General features: G+C 48.8%; 1 pseudogene; it reads left to right on the forward strand.

Annotated features, from left to right (window-relative positions):
- Positions 1 to 2,749: 2,749 nt before the first annotated feature.
- Positions 2,750 to 5,953, forward strand: LOC144889235 (uncharacterized; annotated as a pseudogene).
- Positions 5,954 to 15,033: the final 9,080 nt, after the last annotated feature.

Here is a 15,033-nt window from a genome sequence, read left to right on the forward strand (position 1 = left end):
CTTTACTCCCAGAAGCAAGTTAGGCTTTACAAACGGCCATATGCAGGTGCCCCACACATTTGGCAAGATTGGCCACACAAGACGGGTGACCAACCCATACAGTTGGTCATTCTCGGTATGGTATTTCGGCCATATAAGACAGATCGTTGCTCGATTCAATCACTGCTTCCAGATTTAATCACCGCAAAGAGAGGCACATTCCCTGCATATTGGCAAAGCCAAGGTTTTGGCTGCAATTTGCTCTCGAAACACATCCACAAGTGCCCACCTGTTCGACAAGCTGCGATGTGCGCCGAAACACATTTAGACAGGATCGACAACCTTGGGTTAAGGTATTTAAATGTGATCGCAAAATGATCATGCGATGGTTCCAACTGGAGGAAAAAGCCTTGCAGGTGCTTTTGACATGGAGAGAAAGGTGGGAGGGGGGAGGCGGGGAGAGTTGATAATGGGCACTTCTACTCTCACTAGTTCAGCCAACAGGTTGAAATCTTTCCTCCAAAGTTATTCTCGTGTTCGAGAAAATGTCAGACAAGCAGATGTCGAGATTTAGTTTTGAAGAATGGACGGTATGCATGCATGTGAGGGTACAAAGATCGTGCTTTGGGGCTGTAAGGAATGTGAAACACGAATAGGGTGGGATGAAAAGGGGGACGGGGGGGACGGGGGGTGAATCGAGGTAGAGAAGGAAGGGAAAAAAAAAATAATGGATGGGAATAGTGGGAAAAAGAATGGTGCCAAGGGGAAGAGAAGCCGGTGAGCACATTGGGAATAAAAGAGGAGGTTGGGGGGCTCGGGGGGACCAAAAGAGGAGGTGAATCAAGAAATGTTCAAAGGGTGAGTGATGAAGAAAAGGAGAGAAAAGTGAGCATTGGAGCGAGGGATGCGGAGTGGGGTGAAATTTAAGGGTAAAATGTTGGAGGCTGTATGTAGGGGATGGAAAGGGCGGGGTTGGTGATGAATCGTGACGTTTTGCGACTCGCACGCGTTGCACGAGACCCCCGGGAAGGCGCGTGTCCTCATCTGCAGGTGCACGACGCGCGGGCGAGCCTCCGATCACATTCCTCCAATAAGTTTTGTAAAAACTATAAAAATAGTGAAAAACACATTTCCATCTCAACCGGCGGCGAATATTCGGACTTCTATGTTAAAGGGAGAAAATAGGGGGAGTCGAAGGTGTGATTGAACGAGCTCGGCTGTATTATATGCAGGTATTAAAGGTTTACCTGCGTACGAAATAGACAATTGAGTTTTTAAAAAAGGGATTGTTCACAAATTATCTCTTATTTGCATAAACGTGAAAACGGGACGAAATTGAGTCACGGGAGGACAAAGGAGACAGAGGTAGGTTTTAAGGGACGTACGGATCATTTTCACCCATCGTATATTCCGCCGTATCGATTCGAGCACGCGAGGGTATACCTGTGGTGGTATGCGGGCACGAGGACACGTACCCGAGGGTCTAGTTGGCGGCGCCCCAGTCGGGTTCCTGCATGGAATAAACACACCCGCAGGGAGAGGCCGTCAGAATGACCCTCCACTTTCCATCTCCCCCTTTTCCCTCCCCGTTCCCCTTTCTGTCTCCATTCCTCTCCATCCCCCCTCTCCCCTCCCCTTACGCCCCCCCCCACCGACCCCCGTCCAAAGCCGAAGGTGCATCGAAGCGAACAAGGGCGCGAATAAACAAACACACAAAGCACGTTCGGGAGTCGCCAAAATGATCACACCCATATAAATCCACCAGGGGTCTTCGGGTACCTTGGAATGATGGCGAAGGATGTGTAAGCGCAGGCGGCGTTTCGCTTTCTCTCTCTCTCTCTCTCGCACACCACTCGAATCACTATGATGTTCCCATTGAAAGCGCCCCCTCCCTCCCTTCCCCAACCTCAATCCCTTCTCCTCCTCCTCTTCTTCTAGCTCCTCTCTCTGTGCCCTCCGGTCGAGTGAGGCTCAGCAGAAGACCCTGATACAGACCCCCTCCCCTCCCCCGCACCCCCCAATCGGAGAATCCTCGGTGTCCCGTCACTTCCGACATTTCTTCATTATATTATTTTCCCACCAGTCTCCCGCTTCCCATTTTCCTTCCTCATCACCACATTCATGGCAATCTCCCAAACCCCTGGACTTTTGGCTTTAATTTACTGAACAGACCCCAGCAATGGACGATCGCGGGTATTGAAGCGAAGAATCTTAAAGAAAACACACATCGCTCTACCTCCCGTACCCCCCACCCTCCGCGTGAAGACACACATAGACCACGTACGCGAGGAGCTGTTTGTCCCTCTGACGTCACGTGTCGGTACCTCTGCCTCCGCGCCAGGGGTGCAGAGAATGCATGAAATGGGGGCGGAGCTTGCGAGCCTCTGTAGCACGTGCTGTACCTGCTGGGGTCTCGGCTTTTGTCTCTGTGTGCCAGGAAAGGGGCTCGGCTCACCGTCTAACTCGGGATCGCTATCGAACCAGAAATCGAAGTCTAACTCGGGATCGCTATCTAATCAGGGATCACTGTCTAACTCGGGATCGCTATCTAACCATAGATCACCGTCTAACTCGGGATCGCTATCTAACCATGGATCACCGTCAAACTCGGGATCGCTATCTAACTATGGATCACCGTCAAACTCGGGATCGCTATCTAACTATGGATCACCGTCAAACTCGGGATCGCTATCTAACCAGAAATTTAAGTCTAACTCGGGATCGCTATTGAACCAGGAATCACCGACTAACTCGGGATCGCTATCGAACCATGGATCACCGTCTAACTCGGGATCGCTATCTAACCATAGATCACCGTCTAACTCGGGATCGCTATCTAACCATGGATCACCGTCTAACTCGGGATCGCTATCGAACCATAGATCACCGTCTAACTCGGGATCGCTATCTAACCATAGATCACCGTCTAACTCAGGATCGCTATCTAACCATAGATCACCGACTAACTCGGGATCGCTATCTAACCATAGATCACCGTCTAACTCGGGATCACTATCTAACCATGGATCACCGTCTAACTCGGGATCGCTATCTAACCATGGATCACCGTATAACTCGGGATCGCTATCTAACCAAGGATCACCATCAAACTCGGGATCGCTATCTAACCAGAAATCCAAGTCTAACTCGGGATCGCTATCTAACCAGGGATCACTGTCTTACTCGGGATTGCGATCTAACCATGGATCACCGTCAAACTCGGGATCGCGATCTAACCAGAAATCTAAGTCTAACTCGGGATCGCTATTGAACCAGGAATCACCGACTAACTCTGGATCGCTATCTAACCATGGACCACCGTCTAACTCGGGATCGCTATCTAACCATAGATCACCGTCTAACTCGGGATCGCTATCTAACCATGGATCACCGTCTAACTCGGGATCGCTATCTAACCATGGATCATCATCTAACTCGGGATCGCTATCTAACTATGGATCACCGTCAAACTCGGGATCGCGATCTAACCAGAAATCTAAGTCTAACTCGGGATCGCTATTGAACCAGGAATCACCGACTAACTCTGGATCGCTATCTAACCATGGATCATCGTCTAACTCGGGATCGCTATCTAACCATGGACCACCGTCTAACTCGGGATCGCTATCTAACCATAGATCACCGTCTAACTCGGGATCGCTATCTAACCATGGATCACCGTCTAACTCGGGATCGCTATCTAACCATGGATCATCGTCTAACTCGGGATTGCTATCTAACCGTGGATCACCGTCTAACTCGGGATCACTATCTAACCAAGGATCACCGTCTAACTCGGGATCGCTATCTAACCATGGCTCACCATCCAACTCAGGATCGCTATCTAACCATGGATCACAGTCCAACTCGGGATCGCTATCTAACCATGGATCACCGTCTAACTCGGGATCGCTATCTAACCATGGCTCACCATCCAACTCAGGATCGCTATCTAACCATGGATCACAGTCCTACTCGGTGTCGCTATCTCACCAGGGATCGCCATCTAACTCAGGATCGCTATCTAACCAGGGATCACCGTCTAACTCAGGATCGCTATCTAACCAGGGATCACTGTACAACTCGGGATCGCTATCTAACCAGTGATCGCCGTCTAACTCGGGATCGCTATCGAACCAGGGATCCCCGTCTAACTCGGGATCGCTATCTAACCAGGGATCCCCGTCTAACTCGGAATTGCTGTCTAACCAGGGATCGCCGTCTAACTCAGGATCGCTATCTAACCAGGGATCACCGTCTAACTTGGGATCACTTCCTAACCAGGTATCACCGTCTAACTAGAGATCGCCATCCAACTAGGGACCGCCGTCTAAGCAGGGATCGCCGTCTATCTAGGGATCACCGTCTTACCAGGAATCTCCATCTGACTAGGTATTCCCATGTAACCAGGGATCACCGTCTAACTAGGGATCCCCATATAACTAGGAATCACGGTCCAACTAGGATTCGCTGTCTAACAATGAGGGATCGCCGTCTAACTAGGGATCACCTTCTAACGAGGGATTCCCATGTAACCAGGGATCATCGTCTAACTAGGGATTCCCGTGTAACCAGGGATCACCGTCAAACTAGGGATCCCCATATAACTAGGAATCACTGTCTAACTAGGAAACGCTGTCTAACAATGAGGGATCGCCGTCTAACTAGGGATCGCTATCTAACCAGGGATCACCATCTAACTCGGGATTGCTATCTAACCAGGGATCACCATCTAACTTGGGATCACTATCTAACCAGGGATCACCATCTAACTAGGAATCGCTGTCTAACCATGTGGGATCACAGTCTAACTAGGAATCACCATCTAACTAGGGATCACTGTCAAACCAGGGGTCGCCGTCTAACTCGGAATCACTGTTCAACCATGCAGGATCGCCATCTAACCAGCAATCACCGCCGAACCAGGTATCGTCGTCCAACCAGGGATCACCCTCTAACCAGGGATCATCCTCAAACAAGGGATCACCGTTTAACTAGGGATTGCCGTCTAACCAGGGATCACCATCTAACGTGTGATCACCGTTTAACTAGGAATCACTGTCTATCCAGCAATCACCGCCTAACCAGGGATCACCATCTAACCAGGGATCACCATTTAACTAGTGATCCCGGTATATCTAGGAATCGATGTCTGACCATGTGGGATCACCGTCTAACTAGGGATCACTGTCCAACCAGGGATCGCCGTCTACCTCGGAATCACTGTCTAACCATGTGGGATCGCCGTATCACCAGCGATCGCTGTCTAACCAGTGATCACCGTGTAACCAGGGATCTCCTTCTAAGTAGAGATCGCCATCTAACTAGGGATCGCCGTCTAACCAGGGATCACCGTATAACTAGGAGTCACTGTCTAACTAGGAATCACTGTCGAACAATGAGGCATCGCCGTCTAAATAGGGATCGCCATCGAACTAGGGATTGCCGTCCAACCAGGGATCACCGTCTAACTAGGGATTCCCGTGTAACCAGGGATCACCGTCTAACTAGGAATCACCGTCTAACCAGAGATCGCTGTCTAACTAGGAATCACTGCCTAAATATGAGGGATCACCGTCTAACTAGTGATCACCCTCTAACTAGGAATTGTTGTCTGACAATGTGGGATCACCGTCTAACTAGGGATCACCGTCTAACAAGGGACTACCATCTAACCAGGGATTGCCATCGAACTCGGAATCACTGTCTAACCATGCGGGATCACCGTCTAACCAGGGATTGCTGTCTAACCAGGGATCGCCGTCTCAATATGGCTTTCTCCGTCCAACCAGGATCGCTGTCTAACTTGGGATCGCTATCCAACCAGGGATCACCGTCTAACTCGGGATCGCTATCTAACCAGGGATCACTCTCTAACCAGGGATCACCATCTAACTTGGGATCACTATCTAACCAGGGATCACCGTCTAACTAGGAATCGCTGTCCAACCATGTGGGATCACAGTCTAACTAGGGAGCACCATCTAACTAGGGATCACTGTCATACCAGGGATCGCCGTCTAACTCGGACTCACTGTTTAACCATGCAGGATCGCCGCCTAACCAGCAATCACCGCCTAACCAGGTATCGCCATCTAACCAGGGATCACCCTCTAACCAGGGATTATCCTCTAACCAGGAATCACCGACTAACTCGGAATCGCTATCTAACCAGGGATCACTGTCTAACTCGGGATCGCAATCTAACCATAGATTACCGTCTAACTCGGGATCGCTATCTAACCTTGGATCACCGTCTAACTCGGGATCGCTATCTAACCATGGATCACCGACTAAATCGGGATCGCTATCTCACCAGGGATCACTGTCTAACTCGGGATCGCTATCTAACCATAGATTACCGTCTAACTCGGGATCGCTATCTAACCATGGCTCACCGTCTAACTCGGGATCGCTATCCAACCATGGATCATTGGATCACCGTCTAACTCGGGATCGCTATCTAACCAGAAATCTAAGTCTAACTCGGGATCGCTGTCTAACCAGGGATCACTGTCTAACTCGGGATCGCTATCTAACCATAGATCACCGTCTAACTCGGGATCGCTATCTAACCATGGATCACCATCAAACTCGGGATCGCTATCTAACCATGGATAACCGTCAAACTCGGGATCGCGATCTAACCAGAAATCTAAGTCTAACTCGGGATCGCTGTTGAACCAGGAATCACCGACTAACTCGGGATCACAATCTAACCATGGATCACCATATAACATGGAATCGCTATCTAACCATAGATCACCATCTAACGCGGGATCGCTATCTAACCATGGATCACCGTCTAACTTGGGATCGCTATCTAACCATGGATCACCGTCTAACTCGGGATTGATATCAAACCAAGGATCACCATCTAACTCGGTATCGCTATCTAACCAGGGATCGCCGTCTAACTCAGGATCGCTATCTAACCAGGGATCACCGTCTAACTCAGGATTGCTATCTAACCAGGGATCACCGTCAAACTCGGGATCGCTATCTAACCAGGGATTACTGTCTAACTCGGGATCGCTATCTAACCAGTGATCGCCGTTTAACTCGGGATCGCTATCGAACCAGGGATCCCCGTCTAACTCGGCATCGCTATCTAACCAGAGATCACCGTCTATCTCGGGATCGCTATCTAACCAGGGATCCCCGTCTAACTCGGGATTGCTGTCTAACCAGGGATCGCCGTCTAACTCAGGATCGCTATCTAACCAGGGATCACCGTCTAACTCGGGATCACTTCCTAACCAGGTATCACCATCTAACTAGAGATCGCCAGCTAACTAGGGACCGCCGTCTAACCAGGGATCACCATTTAACTAGTGATCCCCGTATATCTAGGAATCGATGTCTGACCATGTGGGATCACCGTCTAACTAGGGATCACTGTCCAACCAGGGATCGCCGTCTACCTCGGAATCACTGTCTAACCACGTGGGATCGCCGTCTCACCAGCGATCGCTGTCTAACCAGTGATCACCGTCTAACCAGGGATCTCCGTCTAAGTAGAGATCGCCATCTAACTAGGGATCGCCATCTAACCAGGGATCACCGTCTAACTAGGGATCCTCGTATAACTAGGAGTCAATGTCTAACTAGTAATCGCTGTCTAACAATGAGGGATCACCGTCTAACTAGTGATCACCCTCTAACTAGGTATTGTTGTCTGACAATGTGGGATCACCGTCTAACTAGAGATCACCGTCTAACAAGGGACCACCATCTAACCAGTGATTGCCGTCTAACCTCGGAATCACTGTCTAACCATGCGGGATCACCGTCTAACCAGGGATTGCTGTCTAACCAGGGAACGCCGTCTCAATATAGATTTCTCCGTCTGACCAGGATCGCTGTCTAACTTGGGATCACTATCTAACCAGGGATCACCGTCTAACTAGGAATCGCTGTCTAACCATGTGGGATCACAGTCTAACTCGGGAGCACCATCTAACTAGGGATCACTGTCATACCAGGGATCGCCGTCTAACTCGGAATCACTGTTTAACCATGCAGGATCGCCGTCTAACCAGCAATCACCGCCGAACCAGGTATTGCCATCTCACTTGGGATTGCCATCTAACCAGGGATCACCGTCTAACTAGTGATCACCGTCTAACTCGGAATCATGGTCTAACCAGCAATCACCACCTAACCAGGGATCGCCATCTAACCAGGGATCACCATTTAACTAGAGATCCCCGTATAACAAGGAATCAATGTCTGACCATGTGGGATCACCGTCTAACTAGGGATCACTGTCGAACCAGGGATCGCCGTCTACCTCAGAATCACTGTCTAACCATGTGGGATCGCCGTCCAACCAGCGATCGCTGTCTAACCAGTGATCACAATCTAACCAGGGATCTCCATCTAACTAGAGATCGCCATCTAACTAGGGATCACCGTCTAACCAGGAATCACCGTCTAACTAGGGATTCCCGTGTAACCAGGGATCATCGTTTAACTATGGATCCCCGTATAAATAGGAATCACTGTCTAACTAGGAATCGCTGTCTAACAATGAGGGATCACCGTCTAACTAGGGATCACCGTCTAACCAAGGATCACCATCTAACTAGGGATAACCGCCTAACCAGGGATTGCAGTCTAACCAGGGATCGCCATCTAACCAGGGATCACCGTCTAACTAGTGATCACCGTCTAATGAGGAATCACTGTCTAACCAGCAATCACCGCCGAAAAAGGGATCACCATCTAACCAGGGATCACCATTTAACTAGGAATCCCCGTATAACTCGGAATCGATGTCTGACGATGTGGGATCACCATCTAACTAGGGATCACTGTCTAGCCAGGGATCACCGTCGACCTCAGAATCACTGTCTAATCATGTGGGATCGCCGTCTCACCAGGGATCTCCGTCTAAGTAGAGATCGCCATCTAACTAGGGATCGCCATCTAACCAAGGATCACCGTCTAACTAGGGATCCTCGTATAACTAGGAGTCAATGTCTAACTAGGAATCACTGTCGAACAATGCGGGATCGCCGTCTAACTAGGGATCGCCATCTAACTAGGGATCGCCGTCTAACCAGGGATCACCGTCTAACTAGGGATTCCCGTGTAACCAGGGATCACCGTCTAACTAGGGATCCCCGTATAACTAGGAATCACTGTCTAACTAGTAATCGCTGTCTAACAATGAGGGATCACCGTCTAACTAGTGATCACCCTCTAACTAGGAATTGTTGTCTGACAATGTGGGATCACCATCTAACTAGGGATCACTGTCTAACCAGGGATCACCGTCTACCTCAGAATCACTGTCTAATCATGTGGGATCGCCGTCTCACCAGCGATCGCTGTCTTACCAGTGATCGCTGTCTAACCAGGGATCTCCGTCTAAGTAGAGATCGCCATCTAACTAGGGATCGCCGTCTAACCAGGGATCACCGTCTAACTAGGGATTCCCGTGGAACCAGGGATCACCGTCTAACTAGGGATCCCCGTATAACTAGGAATCACTGTCGAACTAGGAATCGCCGTCTAACAATGAGGGATCGCCGTCTACCTAGGGATCGCCGTCTAACCAGGGATCACCATCTAACTAGGGATTGCGGTCCAACCAGGGATCGCCGTTTAACTAGGGATTCCCGTGTAACCAGGGATCACCGTCTAACTAGGATCGCTGCATAAAAATGAGGGATCACCGTCTAACTAGTGATCACCCTCTAACTAGGAATTGTTGTCTGACAATGTGGGATCACCGTCTAACTGGGGATCACCGTCTGACAAGGGACCACCATCTAACCAGGAATTGCTGTCTAACCAGGGATCACCCTCTAACCAGGGATCACCGTCTAACTAGGTATCGACGTCTAACTTGGAATCGCTGTCTAACAATGAGGGGTCTCCGTTTAACTAATGATCACCGTCTAACTAGGAATTGTTGTCTGACAATGTGGGATCACTGTCTAACTAGGGATTACCGTCTAACCAGGGATCACCGTCTAACTAGGAATCGCTGTCTAACCATGCGGGATCGCCGTCTAACCAGGGATTGCTGTCTAACCAGGGATCACCCTCTAACCAGGGATCACCCTCTAACCAGGTATTGCTGTATAACCAGGGATCACCCCCTAACCAGGTATTGCTGTCTAACCAAGGATCACCCTCTAACCAGGGACCACCCTCTAACCATGATTCACCGTCCAAATAGGGATCACCATCTAACCAGGGATCACACTCTAACCAGGAATCACCGTCTAACCAGTGATCACCGTCTTACTAGGAATCGCTGTCTAACCAGTGATCACCATCTAACTCGTGATCACTGTATAAGCAGGGATCACCATCTAACTCGTGATCATCGTCTAACTAGGAATCACCGTCTAACCAGGGATCACCCTCTAACCAGGGACCACCGTCTAACTAGGGGTGTCCGTCTAAACTAGGAATCGCTCTCTAACCATGCGGGATCGCCGTCTAACCAGGGATTGCTGTCTAACCAGGGATCACCCTCTAACCAGGGATCACCGTCTAACTAGGGATCTCCCTCTAACCAGGGCCCACCCTTTAACCAGGGATCACCGTCTAACTATGGATCACCCTCTAACCAGGGATCACCTTCTAACTAGGGATCACCATCCAACCAAGGATCACCCTCTAACCAGGGATCACCCTCTAAACAGGTATTGCTTTCTAATCAGGGATCACCCTCTAACCAGGGATCACCATCTAACTAGGGATTGCCCTCTAACCAGGGTTCGTCCTCTAACCAGGGATCAGCGTCTAACCAGGGATCACCGTCTAACTAGGGATCACCGTCTAACTCGGGATCGCCATCCGCCCAACGTTTCGCAGCTCTGTTTATCCGATCATTCCCGGGATCGCGATTTTGTTATCTTAATGGGAGATTTGGGTCTGGTCGGACAGGTATCGCATAGCGGTTATTATATAAATAAATATACTCGAACCTTCTAATTCAACGTCGCACCCGTTGCTGCTTCGCCCTCCACGTACGTACACACGTCGGTACGTGTACAGCACATTGCACATCCTAATAATTGTCATTACTACTCATATGAACGATCGAGGGAGTTAATGGAATCATCCGATCTCTGCTCTGCTTTGGCGGGAAATGCATGTTCAGTTCCGGAGGAAGAGAAGCTGGAAAACATGGAGGAAAAGAGGTCGGTCGATGCGATAGAGAGAAAGAGAGCGTTCCGAAGCGAGTCTCATTGGAAGGCCAGGGACGGGGAGAAGCGAAGGAGGGGAAGGATGGAGGAAAGAGGGACGATGGGTGGGGGCAGGAGAAGAGGATGTGGGAGGGGTAAGTGTCCGACAGGACGTGCTCCAACTTTGAGCGGTCACCCCATTGCCGTCCTCGCGACACTTATTATTAATTTATTACTTCGAGTCTGGGAGGTCGGTGGTTCGAACCCCGGCCAGATTATAACAAGAAGCAGCCCCAACATTCTACAAAGAGCTTGACCATCAAATCAACCCGGATAACAAGGCCAGAATCCGAACCAGAACCACATACAAGGACCGTTCAAAAGGTTCTCGGAAAGATTCTTTATTTATATATATATATATATATTTCTCATTATGTAAGTATGCATACCGATACCATAAGTGATCGAGATCTGATGTTGAAGGTCCACCAACTAATGCCACCAACAATAAGGTGGAACTACTTAGGGCCGTTCAATAAGTCGTCGTAGTAGTAGAATGACCGTCTCCAAAAAGAGGTTTAATATTGTTGTCCTCAACTTACAATGAATGGTATTACTTTCCCCAAGTTTGCTATTGTCAATACATTTGAACCATCATTAAGGCCATCTACTTATTCGTGTATTCCTGCTACGTGAAGCACCCTGCGACCAGGGCCGGACGGACCTTTTGTGGCCCTGGCGCCAAACAAATATTTGGGCCCCCATTTGGGGAGCCATTGCAAAAGGCAGGAGATCGACACAAAAGTAGTCTTTAACAGAGCGCACAACTGCATCTAAGTTTTATTTATAACTAGCAGAAGTACCCGGCATTGCCGGGCGGGGGAGGGGAGGGGGAGGGAGAAGGGGAGGGGAGGGGAACGGGGGGAGAGCGAGCCCCTTGGTAAAGTGAGCGATTTTTTTATTTCATAGCGTCATATCGTCATATCGTCATATCGTTCATAGCGTCATCGCGTTCATAGCGTCATAGTGATTTTTTTTTTCATAGCGTCATAGCGTCATATCGTTCATAGCGTTTCATTGCGTCATAGCGATTTTTTTTTTCATAGCGTCATATCGTTATAGCGTCATCACGTGATCGCTCTGAGCGAATCAGCGCCCACCTGCTCCGATTCAGTTGATTCCGTGCGCTGAAATGCGCTGAGGTAAATATGAATAAAAAATATGGATCGTCAAATATTTTGAGTTCGGCCATGTTCGTCCCAGGCTCAATGGCCATGTCTATGCCAAATATCAAGCACGTAAGCCTCTCCGTTTAGGAGTCTACCGGTAACATTACACACACACACACACACACACACACACACACACACACACACACACACACACACACACACACACACACACACACACACACACACACACACACACACAAACTGTGTTTTATATATATATATATTTACAAGTTTAAGTTGCACATGAGGTGGCTGCCACTAGGGTACCAGCAATGGCCGCCCTAGGGCAGAAGGACGTAATATACACAAGTGTACGGAAAATAAATAACAAATGAAAAATATAAATAAAACAGTGGATAAAAACTTCCTGCCATTTGCTGATCCCACTATAAAGGAAACCTTCACACTAAAAAGGGAAAATGTCCTCAGAAAGGTTTTCTCATGGCCCACTCTCCTATCGTTGACTGCGGTTACCCGAGCTTGCTCACCAGAATAAGTGCCAGACGTGTTCCTGGCGTTGGCGAATGTTTGTCCTCTGCAGTCCTTCAGATTGACGTTTAGTTCATCACTTAAGGTTTCATTGATAACCTTAAACAGATGAAGGCCTGAATGCGATGCAACTGGAACAAAGTTCAAGAAACGCTCCAAGGGTGGAGTTATTCAACACGAAGCGCGTGTTAATTGTCAGCTGATCAGTATGGCTTATATCTGGTGTGAAATTGACATTGAAGGTAAAGTCCTTGGCCAATTGTAGCTCATCCGCAATGTCCTTCTTTTCCTTGTCAGCCATGAGTTTGATGAACTCGGCACAGATTGTCGATGTTACATGCGATGTCATTCCATGAGCAGAATTCCCATACTTGTCGATGTGGCGGGCCAGGGAAGAGTCGTACTCTGATAAGAACTCTAAGCAGCCAAGGTAGTTGCCATCATTTAAACTGCCAAAGGTTTCACGACTCTCTCTGAGTGTCAGACCTCTTGTAGTCAGGAATTTTATTGCTGAGACAACACGCTTTAACTCTTCCTAAGTTTTTTTTTTTTTTTTTTGTATACAAGATCGAGGCTCGTGAAAGAGCGAACATTAATCACACAGAAAGACAAACCGACACATAAAACATATAACATCGGGAGCGGTAGACAAGATGGGGAGAGAGGGGGAAGGACACAAACACAACATTTGAGAGCAGGGACCGAGAGACATGGAGACATCGAGAGATCTGTGAGAGGGAGAGGGCTTTGGGGGGGGGGGGGCATGGGAAGGGTGGGGGCATGGGAAAGGGGGGGGGGTGGGAGAGGTATAAAACATATGGACACTGCCAGGACTTCCAGGAAAGAAGTTGGAATTTCAAACAAGGCGGATCTGGGGTGAATTAGTGGGGGTAGAAAAGATCAAGGTTTTGGATAATAATAATAATAATAATTCATTTATTTTGTATAGCGCTTTTCCAGAAGCCCAAAGGCGCTTTGACAGAGTGGAAAACATAATGCATAACAATACATGAAAACAACAATTGCAAAAAGACAAGAATCAAGAAAACAAACAGCAGCGATATACGGCATATATATAAGACAAGAATCAAAAAGACAAGACAAGAATCAATAGGGAAATATTTAAAGCAAAAGGAGGGAGAAGGAGAAGAGATAGTCAGGGGTTAAATGCTGTGGGTTGAATGTTGAATGCAGCGTTGAACAGGTGGGTCTTTAGTGATGTTTTGAATGTGGTGAGTGAGGAGGAGTCTCTGATGGTGTGAGGTAGTGAGTTCCAGAGGGTGGGAGCAGCGATGGAGAAGGCCCTGTCCCCCCAGGATCTGAATTTGGTCCGGATGGAGGGGGTCAGGAGGTTGGTACCAGCAGAGCGGAGGTTGCGGGTGGGAGTGTGTCTGGAGAGGAGGTCAGCCAGGTAGGATGGGGCCAGGTTATGGAGGGCTTTGTATGTCAAGAGGAGGATTTTGTACTGGATTCTCTGGGGGATGGGGAGCCAGTGAAGCTTGTAAAGGACGGGGGTGATGTGGTCACGGGTCCGGGAATGAGTGAGTAGACGGGCAGCGGAGTTCTGAATGTATTGGAGTTTATTGGTGATTTTTGAGGGTGAACCATAGAGGAGGCTATTGCAGTAGTCCAGACGGGAGGTGATGAAGGCGTGGATGAGGGTTTCTGCAGCCGTGGAGGAGAGGGATGAGCGGAGACGGGCAATGTTTTTCAGGTGAAAGAAGGCTGACTTTGTGATCTGTTTAGTGTATTTGTCGAAGGAAAGGGTTTGGTCAAAGATGACGCCAAGATTCCGGATGTGAGGGGAGGTGGATACTGGGATACCGTCGATGTTGAGGGCAAAGTTATGGGTGGATTTTGTGAGCGTTTTTGGGCCAATGGGGGAAGATAAGATGGGGAAAGGGAGATGGGGAAGATAGGGGAAGATGGGGGAAGATAAGAGATGGTGGTGAACAGCTGTTTTAAAGACCTGGAGGGAGGAGTGGGATTGAAGGGAGTGAGGGAGTTTGTTCCAGAGGCGGGAGAAAAGAGGAATGAAAAAGTGAAGGTGAGCAGAGAGCCGAGATTTCGGCAGTTTAACCATCAGAGGGTTGCTGGCAGATCTTGCTATGTGGTTATCTCGAGTTTGAGTTCTTGATAAAGGTGTTGTGTATATTGGGAGAGCAGGTCGCTGCTCAGTAGAT

The sequence above is a fragment of the Myxine glutinosa genome, unplaced genomic scaffold (genome assembly GCF_964187855.1).
Source record: "Myxine glutinosa unplaced genomic scaffold, kmMyxGlut1.1 SCAFFOLD_1973, whole genome shotgun sequence".
NCBI lineage: Eukaryota > Metazoa > Chordata > Myxini > Myxiniformes > Myxinidae > Myxine > Myxine glutinosa.